Below are 12,757 nucleotides of genomic sequence, written 5' to 3' on the forward strand. Positions count from 1 at the left end.
TAAAGGACACCTTATTCAACAAACGGTGCTGAAATAATTGGCAAACCGAAAGTAGGAGAATAAAACTAGATCCCCATCTTTCAACTTATACAAAAATGAACTCCAGATGAATCAAGGACTTAAATCTAAGGCCTGAAACTATGAAAATTCTAGAAGATGATATTGGAAATATCCTTCTGGACATTGGCTTAGACGAAATGTTTATGATCAAGAACCCAAAAGCAAATGCAACAAAAGCAAAAATAAATAGGTGAGAATTAAACTAAAGAGCTTCTGCACAGCAAAGCAACAGTCAGCGGAGTAGACATATATCCACAGAGGGAAAGAAAATCTTCACACTCTATACATCTGAAAGATAACCAATATCCAGAATCTACAAGAAGCTCAAACAAATTAGCAAATAAACAATCCCATGAAAAAGTGGGCTAAGTATGTGAATAAACAATTCTCAAAAGAAGATATACAAATGGCTAAAAAACATATGAAAAAATGCTCAATATCACTAACGATCAGGGAAATGCAAATGAAAACCACAATGTGATACCACCTTACTCCTGCAAGAATGTTCATAATCAAAAAATGAAAAAATAATAGTTGTTGGGCAGGCACAGAGGCTTACACCTGTAATCCAAGGTGGCCAATATGGGCGGGTCACTTAAGGTCAGGAGTTTGACACCAGCGTGTACAACATGCTGAAACATGGTGAAACCTTGTCTCTACTAAAAATACAAAAAAATTACCTGGGTGAGGTGGCACATGCCTGTAATCTCAGATACTCCAGAGGGTGAGGCAGAAGAACGGCTTGAACATGGGAGGCAGAAGTTACAGTGAGCCAAGTTCATGCCACTGCACTCCAACCTGGGTGAAAGAGCAAGACTCCATCTCAAAAATAAATAAATAAAAATAATAGATGTTGATGTGGAAGCGGTGAAAAGAGAACACGTCTACACCGCTGGTGGGAATGTAAACTATAAATGAGTGGATAAAGAAATTGTGGTATATATACGATTGAATACTACTGAGCCATGAAAGGAATGAATTAATGCATTTCACAGCAACCTGGAAGAAACTGGATACTATTATTCTAAGTGACGTAACTCAGGAAAGGAAAACCAAACACTGAATATTCTCACTCAGAAGTGGGAGCTAAGCTACGAGGATGCAAAGGCATAAGAAGGATAAAATAGACTTGGGGAAAAGGGTGTGAAGGGGGTGAGGGATAAAAGACTGCAAATTGAGTTCAGTGTCTACTGCTCTGGTGATGGGCGCACCAAAATCTCACAAATCACCACTAGAGAATTTATGTAATGAAATACCAAATCCCCAAAATCCTATGGAAAGAAAATATTTAAAAATAAAATAAAACAATAAAAAATTTAAAAACATAATTTTTAAGAATTCTTGTAAAATGTAAAAAAAATAAAAAAAATAAAAAAAGTTCCTGAAGGTCATATACCAGAAACTCTATTATGTTGCCTCTTAATGTGTATATATGAGCCCACTTCCTCAACTTCTGAGAACTTATCAGGAAGCTGCTGATCACCTGTTTCAGGTGTTTTCTATCTATTGTGAGACTGTATCTCCCTGTACCTAACTGCAACCAATATTACTTTAGAATTAAAAACCACTTTATTGACCATCACCTGGTGATGAACACTTGACATTTCTAGTGTGTGGAGGTGGAAGGATCTCTCCTGCCCTGCTCATGTCTGACCAGCTACCTACTGCAATGCTTTCAGATTTTTTTTTTTTTTTTTTTTTTTTTTTTTTTTTTTTTTTAAAGATGGAGTCTCGCTCTCTTACGCAGGCTGGAATGTAGTGGTGCAATCTCAACTCACCGCAACCTCTTCCTCCCGAATTCACACCATTCTCCTGCCTCAGCCTCCTCTGTAGCTGGGACTACCGGCGCGCGCCACTATGTCCAGCTAATTTTTTGTATTTTTAACAGAGACGGGGTTTCACTGTGTTAACCAGGATGGTCTGCATCTCCAGACCTAGTGATCCGCCCGCCTCGGCCTCCCCAAGTGCTGGGATTACAGGCATGAGCCACTGCACTGGGCCTCAGATTTCTTATTATCAGATTTTAGCTAGGACTAACAGCTGACATTTCTGGCTTTTCATTTTTTTTTTTTTAACTAAAAGTGTTAGTTCCCAAATGAAAGTAATAAGCCTTAACCAAGATTATGTCTTAGCCAAGCATCTATGAGGCTTCCCCAAAGAGGTGAAGGAGCACCTCAAAAACTCAAAAATCACACAAATATCAAAAGAAATAAGGCTGATTCCTTCATCTGAAATTAAATCCAGGATACAGCAGTAAAAGTATAAAATTTTTAACTATTCGATGACAAGGTAAAGTGGATTTTATTCTTATTTTCTCATAGGTTCTAAGGCAAGCAGTTTGAATTTATAAAAAAAATTAACTTTGTTTTAGGTCAGATTTTTGCTCTGTAATTTCGTTAAAGAAAATTTAAGGCTAGCCATAACACTATTAGGTAGGTATCTTTCTTTGAAATTAAATCCTCTGATCAACCGTTTGGAATAAGAGAGCTCTAAAATATTTTTTAACTTAGAAGTCTCAATGTAAAGAATCCATCTTCTGGCCATGGACAATTAGAATTTCCAGTGATGTATTGATTCTAAGTGACTCAATCCAACAGCCTCTTGGTGAAAAACCAACCCCAATGATCTTTTCCTCCACCCCAACAAAATAAAATATGTACTCTCAGGAACAGGCTTAGGAAAGCAAAAGACTCATGTTGCCACAGCCCTATCCAAGCAAAAAGACTTAGGATGACCAAAGTCCAAGATGGATGGGATTTCTTATGACAAGCCCTCCTGGGAGCTTAACACATTTGGAAAACAAAAGAAAAAAAAAAACACCTCAGGTTCTCAGCCATGTTAAGGCTGGTCACCTAATGTGACTCAAAAATGATTCCTCCCCCTGATGGTGGAGACCAAGAGTGAGTGCTCTGATTTGGTCACAAATCAAGTCCTCAAGGACATATGACCACTAGAGCGTAATTGACATTACCGACCTCCCGAGTAGAGAGCAATCATACACCTGCAGACAATCAAATGTTGTTCTTAAGACCACCTGAGTAAACTCCTCTACAATCCTTTGTAGCTATACCTTTTAAGAGATTCAGCTGCCTTCAGCCAAATATATTACTAAAGCTATGCAACCTCCCCGGCCTTCCAAGAAGGTTTGTAACTATTTCCTATAACTATCTTTATAATTTTTCCTCTAAAATCGTTTCCACCACCCTGACTGAACTCCCACATCTCCCGCTTTTCTGTTTCTTGTGTCTCCCTCAAAACAAAACAAAACAAAACAAAACAAAACAAAAAGATTTCTCCCCTCTTGTTCCTAAAGCTCTATGTCTAGCTTACCTTCTTTTGGGAACCATGGGTTAAGTGATACAATTTGCATTGGGTCCCTTAATTGAGTCTGCAAAACCGAGGCTCCAGTGGCTTGAAGCAGCTGTTTGAATACTTTTAGATACTGCTCCTGTTGTGCTGATAACTATTGTCCCGTGACAAAAGCCTATGCTGAACAATTCCCTCGAAATTGGAGATCCCAAGCGGGCACCGATGACCTACTGACTTACTGACTTATCGACTTACCGGCTTACCAACCACACAGTCTCCTCCTTAGTTTTCAAAGGTTCTGTCATGATTATTTGCAGCTATACCTCAGACCTGGGCACCAACATGCCAGGTCCTCACATTGGACACCAACTGTCTGGGTCCATCCGGCAGACCCTGACCCAGCAATGGATGAACAAATACACTCAGACACTAATATCCAGTGAAAGAGCAGGCTAGGTGGCCAAGTCACTCACGGATACCTAGAAGGGCCAGTTAAAGAGTTAACAGCAGTGGCCCTGATCTGCCAGTGAAATTCGCATTTATTTAGTACAGATAAAATAACAAAGGTTTTGAGTAAACACCTCTAGAAGGTAATTGACATTGACAACCTCCCGGAGTGTAGTTCCCCCAGCATAAGATTAAATGTTGGCTTTAGGACAGACTGAGTAAACAAGCTATTTAGATAAACTCCTCTACATTCCTGTGTATCTATGCCCTAAGCTTTTAAGATAATTCTGCTGCCTTCAGCCACACCTTTTACTGAAGCTATGCAAACCCCAGACTTTCAAGAAGGTTTGTGACTATTTCCTATAACTATCTTTATAATATTTCTTCTACAATATTTCCCACCACCTTGACTGAAGTCCCCAAGTTGAGAAGACGGGGAAGGGCATCAAACAAGCATGAAAAAATTAGAACAAGTTTGGCCATAAGAACGTAAAATGTTGGTCAGTTCTTTCAACACAGATAAAAGAAAAAGGGAGATTAGGGCCATGCTATGAGGACACTGAATGGCAGCCTACGTAATGGGAACTTCATCCCACAGATAAGAAAAGTCACTGGAAAGCTTTGAGAAGGTCAGAAACATGACAAACAGCATTTCCAGGAAGATTACTGTGACCAGCACTAGGCAAGAGAAGTTGGGAAATGAGTTTCAACTTTGGACACTTAATAGAAATATCTAAAAGATCTATATTTCTTTACTTTCCTTTTCATGTTTAATTTTGAAATAATTTCAAGCTTTCTAAAATGTTCAAAAAATAGGCAAAGTCCTCATATGCTTTTCATTCAACTTCCCCAAATATTAACATTATAGATATGCACCTAATAATCAAAATCAATTAATGATTATTAACACTGTAAAATGAATACCTGTAAAGACCTTATCCAAATCCCCTCTATATTCTGACTAATGTCCTTTTTCTGGACCAGAATACAATCTAGTATCACATATTGCTCTTCATTGTACTGTTCTCTCAGTCTTCTTTAATCTGGGAAAGTTAGCATTTACCTTTAAGAACTTACTTATTTTGTAGCATGACCCTCATTTTGGACTTTTCTAATATTTTCTCCCGATTAAACTCAGGTTATACAGTTTGTAGAAGAATACCACAGGGATGATGCTGCACCTTCTCCATCCATTATATTAGAATGCCCTAAGATGTCATTTTCTCTGACTACTGGAGACATTAACTTTGATCACTGGGTTAAAGTTCCTCCACTGCAAAATGACCCTTTTCCTTCAAAGCAGTTTTAAACAACCAATCTCTGGGCTACACCACACATCAGCCAAATCAGATAGGCTTGAGGGATGGTACAGGCATTGGTAGGCTTTAAATGCTCTACAAGTGACTGTAATCAATATCTGGAAAGGCAAACATATGGCTTAGACAGTTAAGATTAGAATCCTGAAAATCAGCTAGGAGACCATTCCTAAGGTTTCTCTTAAAAAAAAATCTAATTCTAAACAAAAGCAAATACATGTGGATTTTGGCATGGACATATGGTTGAGACATTGAGGAAAAATAGAAATCACCTGATGGGGAAAGAGACGCGTGAGTAGACTGCAGTCCAATTAAATAAAGAAAAGGCAGAATCAGGTGTGGTGACACTTGCTTGTAATTCCAGCATTTTGGGAGTGAAAGTGGGCAGATAGATCACTTGGGCCCAGAAGTTTGAGAAAAGCCTATGATTTCACCTGCCTGGGTGAAACCCCATCTCTACAGAAACAAACACAAAATATTAGCTAAGCATGGGGGCATGTGCCTGTGATTCCAGCTACTCAGGAGGCTGAGGCAGGAGGATCGCTTGAGCTCACAAGGTTGAGGTTGCAGTCAATTATGATCCCACCACTGCACTTCAGACTGGGTGTGAGAGTGAGACAATCGCTCTTTAAATTAAAAACAAACAAACAAAAAAAAACAGTAAAAATAATGTTCTAAGGTGAGATCTAGTACAAAAACTGCATCTTATTCTGTGATGTTTAGATGCTATAATTAAAATAGAACATGGAGGTGTTTCCATATGAATAGCTGACAGATGCTACATTTTTTATGCAGCTGCATCATACTCTATTGTGTAGATATAAGGTAATCTGTTGAAATAGCATCGTGCTGGTGAAAGTCTAGGTTGTTCCCAACATTTTGCTGTTAAACAAACAATACAGTGAATAACCCTGATTAGGTGTCATTTTTCATGGCTGGTAGTGTGATAAATTTTTCCCAGTAAAGTTTGGGAGGCAAAAATATATATTTTTAAAATTTTGACATGCATTCAGAAATTTTACTCTCCAAGGTTTGTACATATTTTTATGTTCCAAGAAAAGTAGGGGAGGGTAATATCACCTCAGCTGCTCTCACACAAAAGTCCTGAGGGACAGGACATTTAGGGACACAGGCACATGGCCATATCCCTGGTGCCCACACAGGGCAGGGGCATCTGGATCCTGGGAAGCTCCAGGAAAGGTGAGGATCCCCTCTAGAGGACACCCTACTAAGGATCAGAAAGGGGCCAAGGAAGTGCAGAGATTACAGCAGGTCTTTAACTGGGGGAAAGTTCAAGTGGAGGGCACTAAGGTTCAAGGAGCAAGCTGAGGTGAGAAAGTGGTAGAGACTGATGGAAGGAGAAGGTAAAAAGCTCCAGGGAAGTTAGGGGAGGCACATCAGGGTTCTCCACTCCTCCTCAGCATTGAACTTTGTAGTGGTCATGCTGGTGGGGCTCTGTGAGGTCTAGAATGTTCAACACTATCTGGGGACTCTACCCACTCAAGGCCAACAGGACTCCCTCCCCCAGCTCTGACAACCAGCAATGTCTCCAGACTTTGCCGAATGCTTTTCCCAATGAAAAATTTTACCCTGGCCGAAGCATTAATCTACACTAATCTATAAAAGCAAATCACCACTAAAATTCATCACCTCTTGGTAGAAGAATTACAAATGTGAGAGGGGTAAAATTGAAGTCTTCAATATCTACTGAAATGACTTTTTCTTAATCAGCAATTTGATGTCCCAGAAGGCATGTTTAGCGGTGATGCCACATGGCTGCCTGTACCTCACAGCAGAAAGGGTGTGGGTTTTCCGAGGGTTTTAACCGTGAACTGGAAATGTCTGTAATTGTGAAAGAGAATGACACCCACTGGGTTACATTAAAAAATTGATGTAGGGAATTCTGTAGATATTGGGAGAAAAAAATACATAATGTAAACCCAAACCCCATTCTGATTCTCTCACCATCTTAGGGCCTCTTGTCTATCTATGAATGGTAGCACAGAGATTTTTGTATATTTTCAAAATGGTATACTGTTGGATCATTTTTAAAATAGGAATAAATACCAAACTGGATGAGGTAACTGGACTCTGCTGGAGTCTCAATTTTGCCCAGGAGAGCTGACAACATCCTGCTCCCCCTGGCCTGGACACTGTCTGACTCAGGGGTCTAAATGCTCTCTTATTATGGAGAAAGATGTTTTGAACATTCGCATCATTCACCCATTCACCTCTCACACCTGTTGACCTCTCAAACCTCTTCCCCACTCCTGAATTTCATTCTCAATGTACTGAACTCCATTTCTGTCCCTCATCCATTCCAACGTGTGGTGGGTCCAGGTGGTGGCTTCTGCCCATGGTTTTGCAAAAAGCAAAAAAACAAAACACAAAACAAACAAACAAACAGAAACAATGAAAAAGACTTTCAAAATTGCTTTGCCTGAATCCTCCTTAAACTGCCCTCCACCTGCAGCACCATGATCATACCAGCAGAATTTGGACACTGTTTCTGGTAATCAGATGCTTTCCACCTCTCATTAGGAAATGTGACTCTCTCCACCCTGCAGAAAGATTTCCCAGTAGAAATTAACACAGAGATACTGCCTGTGTGTTCCCAAAGGAAATGGATTCTATAAGAATATGTGAAAGCTGCAATTATAGAATAGACCACGTAAAACATACATTGTATAGATGATTCTCACCATTCCTTTAAAAGATATATAGTAAAACATGACATTAATAATTATTCTAGAAGAATAAAGCATGCATACTGTTTTATTAAATTAATTTTAATAAGATTGTTCCTCCCATGTGCCCAGGCTGGGACTCTGAACAAAATTCTCCATCTTCAGGGGCAATGTCTGAGAGGATGACATGGACTTCCTCCTGATATGCAGGCATTTCTGTCCACCCTGCCTCTGCTGCAGGATAGTACCAGCCCAGGGCCTAAATCTCTTGCTGAAGAACTGAGAGAAAATGGAATATCCAAAGCCTCTTACCTTTCTCCAGTCTGCTTGAATGGGTACCAGTGTAGTCCATTTGCCCCTGAGGACACCCACCTGCTGGTCTTTGGCTTTTAAGAGTCAGACCTCACTGGCTTCTCTGGGTCCCAGCTGCTTTTACTCTGCTGATCCCTGCTCTTTCCCATGGTGGTCACTCCTCTTCCAGGCATGTCCTCCAGCTCCAGCTGACAGGTCAGCCAAAGAATCAACAAAGATTTCAATATCTAGTGTGTCCAATAGAATCAACAAAGATTTCAATATCTAGTGTGTCCAGCAGAAATCTAAACTGCACAAAAAAATAAAGAAGTAGAGATGCACACAGCTCCCCTAACAACATTGTGTCCCAAAGCAATGTCTTCTGTGCCCCTCATTAAGGAGCTCACTGTCTCTCACCACATAAGCAAGTGCTTCCAGGGTCTTTCAATTCCTCAACGGGAGGCAACACACATTTTAACCCAGTACCTCAGCAAAGGAAGTGGTGATAATTTACCTACTTGTGATAAAGTTCCTGAAAAGATCCCTAGACTGCAAAATTCCCCTGCAAAATATGACAGAAAAAGCTTTCCAATGGCAAAACATTGGCCTCCTTGCTGTTAGAAAAGTACCCCTGAAAGAGCCAAAACAATTTTGCCAAAATAAATTGCAGAACTTGAACTTTCTTATTTGAAATCTCACAAAACATTACAAGTACTAAAAACAGAAACTGCTGGCATAAGAATACAAATAGGGACCAAAGGGATAGAATTGAGAGTCCAGAAATAATCTCTCACCCTTATGGTTCATTGCTCTTGCATAAGGGTTTCAAGATAATTTAATGGTGGAACAATCATCCTCTCAAATAATGGTGCAGGAACAACTAGATAACCACATGCAAAACAATAAACTTAGAGAACTATGCTTCCAACCATATCAAACAATTATCTAAAAAGGGATGAGTGAGTTAATTATAAGATCTATAACCACAAAAACATCTTAGAAAAAGACATAGGGGAAAAACTTAATGACCTCAAATGTGCAGTGGATTCTCAAGAATGACCCAAATGCATGAGAAAGAAAAAGGAAAAATAGATAAATCGGGCTAAAGATGCAAGCCTTTTGTGCATCAAAGGATATTATCAAGATAATAAAAAGACCAAACACACAATGAGACATAACAGTTGCAAATCACATAGACAATGGTTTCATGCCCAGAATATATAAAGAACTGATACAACTCAATAACAAAGAGACAAACCACCCAATTTATATAAATGGGCAAAGGACGCAAATAGACATTTCTTCAAAGAAGATATACAAATCATCAAGAGGGACATGAAAAGAAACTCAACATCATTAGTCATTAGGAAAATATAAAGTTAAAGCCACAATGGGATCCCACACTAAACCTACAAATATGGCTACCATTCTTTTCAAATGTTAAATAACAAGTGAAAGCCTTATGTAGAATTTGGAATCCTCATACATTGCTGGTGAGATTGTAAAACTGTGCAGCCACTAGGAGAAATAGTTGTGCCGTTCCTCAAGAAGCTAATTTTAGAATTCTCATGTGTAACAGCATCCATTCCTAGGTATATACCCAAAGAATTGAATCCAAGGACTGAAAGAGGTACTCGCATGGGAATGTTGATTGTAGCATTACTCACAAAAGAGAAAATATAAAAACAATCCAAGTGTTCATCAGCACATGAATAAACAAACGTGGTCACACATATAAGAGAATGTTAATCTGCCATAAAGAGGAATGAAGCTCTGACATCCACTGGAAGATGCATGGACTTTGGAAACATTATGCTAAGTGAAATATGTCAGACACTAAATAACATATATATATATAATTCCATTTATATGAAACATCAAGAATAGGCAAATTCACAGAGACAGGGTAGAGATGATCAAAGTCTAGGGTGGAAAATACAGGGAGTTATTATAGTTTCAAAGATACAAAGTTTCAGTTTAAAATGATAAAAATTTTCTAGGAAAAATAGTGGTGATGGTAACTTAACACTGTGTTTGTGGTTAATTGCATTTGATTGCACATTTTAAAGTGGTTAAAACAGCACATTATTCACAGAACTGTGAAAAATAGATTTCTATTATTTAATTCACCCAGGCTAAGGTGTTTGATATGGCAGCTGAAGCCCATGAATACATCATCTGACCCAGTGTTTTCCATGAAACGTATCACTTTTTCAGTCAAGTTAGCTGGAATCTCCTGTCCCCAGAAGAACTGCAGGTCCCGAAACAAGAGCTCCAGCAGGGGTTCAACCAGCACAGGTCCCACAGGGCAGCCTCGATGTCAGGCCCTGGATGGCATGTGAGGCTATAATGATAGAACCACAATGTGAAAGTGTAAGTGTTTTTACTACTTAGAGACACTGGGGAGCACTCGGCACACCTGGAGACCACAGATACAGAGGTCAGTGACCCCTGGCAGGGAGGAGAGAAGAGAATGGTAAGCCAATGTCTTTATTAATTCCAGGTTTTATCTGACAGGTTTCCAGCAGGGAGCTTTAATGGACGTGTTTAACGCAAGCAGCAAACACTGGGATCAGGAGATCATGCTGTGATTGAGAAGTGGTCACTTTAAATGTAAGAGCAAATGTCAGAATATCAGTTTAAAGAAAGTAGATGGAGAGAGAGGAGCCCAGCACACCAAGCAGGAGAGATGCTTCTTAGATTTTATTGCTGGCCACCAACTGCAGCCACTTGAACCAGATACAGTATTGAAAAGTGCCATGGTGAGCAAGGCCTGCCTCTGATGTGAGGCAAATAAATTTACACCTTAAAAAATGAATGCCAAGGCAGCATGACACTATGAGCACTCATGACATCCAGGGACACCAGCAGGGTGTGGTACTGTGCCCTGGAGTCAGAATCCTGGGTTCTAGTTCCTGGGAGTGAAAAAATGAAAATGACTTATCGCTACTCCCCTGGCATTGACCCTCCCGCCCTGCTGCTCCGTCTTCTGTTCCCAAGCCCATGTGCAGTGCTCAGCCCCAGACATCGCTGTCCCCAGGGTATACACAGTGCCACCTACTGCACACACACACAAACTCACAGAAGGCGACAAACATCTGCGTTCAGGACATCCGATCGTGAAAGAGGGAGAACAGTGAACGTAGAGCCACAGAGACTGGGACTCACAGGACTGGAAGGTGATGCAGCTGTAACATAACATATGTGTGACCTCCTTTGAAACTTGCAGATCCTTGCGGAATAAAACAGGTAGCCTTGCCGGGGACTTCGACCACCCACACTTCCCTTCCAGTCCACCAGAGGGCGGCAGAGTCCCTCCAGCCTGGAGCCTTCCCAGGGGATGCCGATCTCCCTCAGCAGAACCTGTAGCCAAACAGGGTCCACCCTCACCAGGGTCACCTCGGCCCAAGTCCTCAACGTCTTCCATACTCCCCACACGGACTCTGTCAGTTCCTCCCTGACCTGGCGGCCGCCAGCCTAACACCACTCCCTCTGCAGGCAGCTCCTGCCCCACACACCTGCTCCTTCCCTGGGCTCAGTTAAACAGACATCTCCCAGGGCAGCGCTGGTGCACGCGAGGCCACACTGCGCACTTTCCCCTCGTGACCTCCCTCCATCCTCATCAACTCTTTCTGTCACTGCTCCCTAAATGTCCGCCTCTGCTCCATCTGTCCTGTTCTGTGGGGCATCCTAGGCCAAGCCTAGCGCTGACACAGAACAGCGGCTGCCTGAGGGCCCACAGCCTCCCGGGAATCAGTCAGGCACCCTGTGACCTGCCTGCCCGCTGCACCCCGTGAGGCTCAGAGCCCGTATGATGATCACACAGGCACCACATAGTATTTAGCCACCTGCCCCCGGCTGTCCATTGGGAAGACAGACCTCTCCTGTGTTCCTGCCAGGAGAAGGGGGTATTATTGCTCTTGGCTCCCAGAACACAACTCACCCCCACTCGCCTTCTCAGGTTTGAGAAACGTCCCTCCAGACAGGCTCTCTGGTGACTGCCTGTTCCTCCTCTACAGAAAACATCTTGGCCGGGTGAAAACCTTCAGGACAGACCCCTGGGTATGTCAGCACATGGAGGGCTGAGCCCATCACGACCACGGAGTAAGTCGGGATGAATCTCTCCAGCTCTGAACCCCTGCTCTGTCCCAGGCTCTCCTTCGTGTGTCTCAAGGAACCATCTTCCACGGGGTTCCTGGGTAACTCCCCACTTCCTCCTGCACCACCACGGGGTCAATCAGATGGGCAGAGAAGAGATGACACCAAAGATGGTCAGGAAGAAATGAGAAACCCTGAGCCCCAGCTCAGCCACCAGTCCCCAGGGAGCAATAGAGTGACTGAAAACTGTCCCTTTGACCATGGGACTCACAGCCCCCACTGAGCAACCAGCACAGGCCTCTCCTCACATGAGGCATGAGAGATTCACCCTGCATACCTCCAGGAAGGACACTTTCCTCTGGGACACCCAGTTCCTGAATGTCCATCCTTGGAAGCTGCAGCCAAGCTAGACACAATTAGAGAAAGGAAAGGTCCCTCTCACCAGACGACACACAGCTCACCCACAGCACAATGGGGTGTCCCTGTGACACGGACCTGGTAGAACTCCAGCCTCCTTCACTGAAGGGGAGAGCCAGATGGGATTGAAGA

The 12,757-nt window shown here is 42.0% G+C and overlaps 1 long non-coding RNA gene across 1 annotated transcript in view; it reads right to left on the reverse strand.

Moving 5' to 3' along the window:
- The window catches only part of LOC140711843 (uncharacterized), a 480,768-nt gene that overhangs the window by 196,095 nt on the left and 271,916 nt on the right, over nt 1-12,757 (reverse strand). The gene's annotated exons all lie outside the window — the stretch shown is intronic.

The sequence above is a fragment of the Chlorocebus sabaeus genome, chromosome 6, assembly GCF_047675955.1.
Source record: "Chlorocebus sabaeus isolate Y175 chromosome 6, mChlSab1.0.hap1, whole genome shotgun sequence".
Classification (NCBI taxonomy): Eukaryota; Metazoa; Chordata; class Mammalia; order Primates; family Cercopithecidae; genus Chlorocebus; species Chlorocebus sabaeus.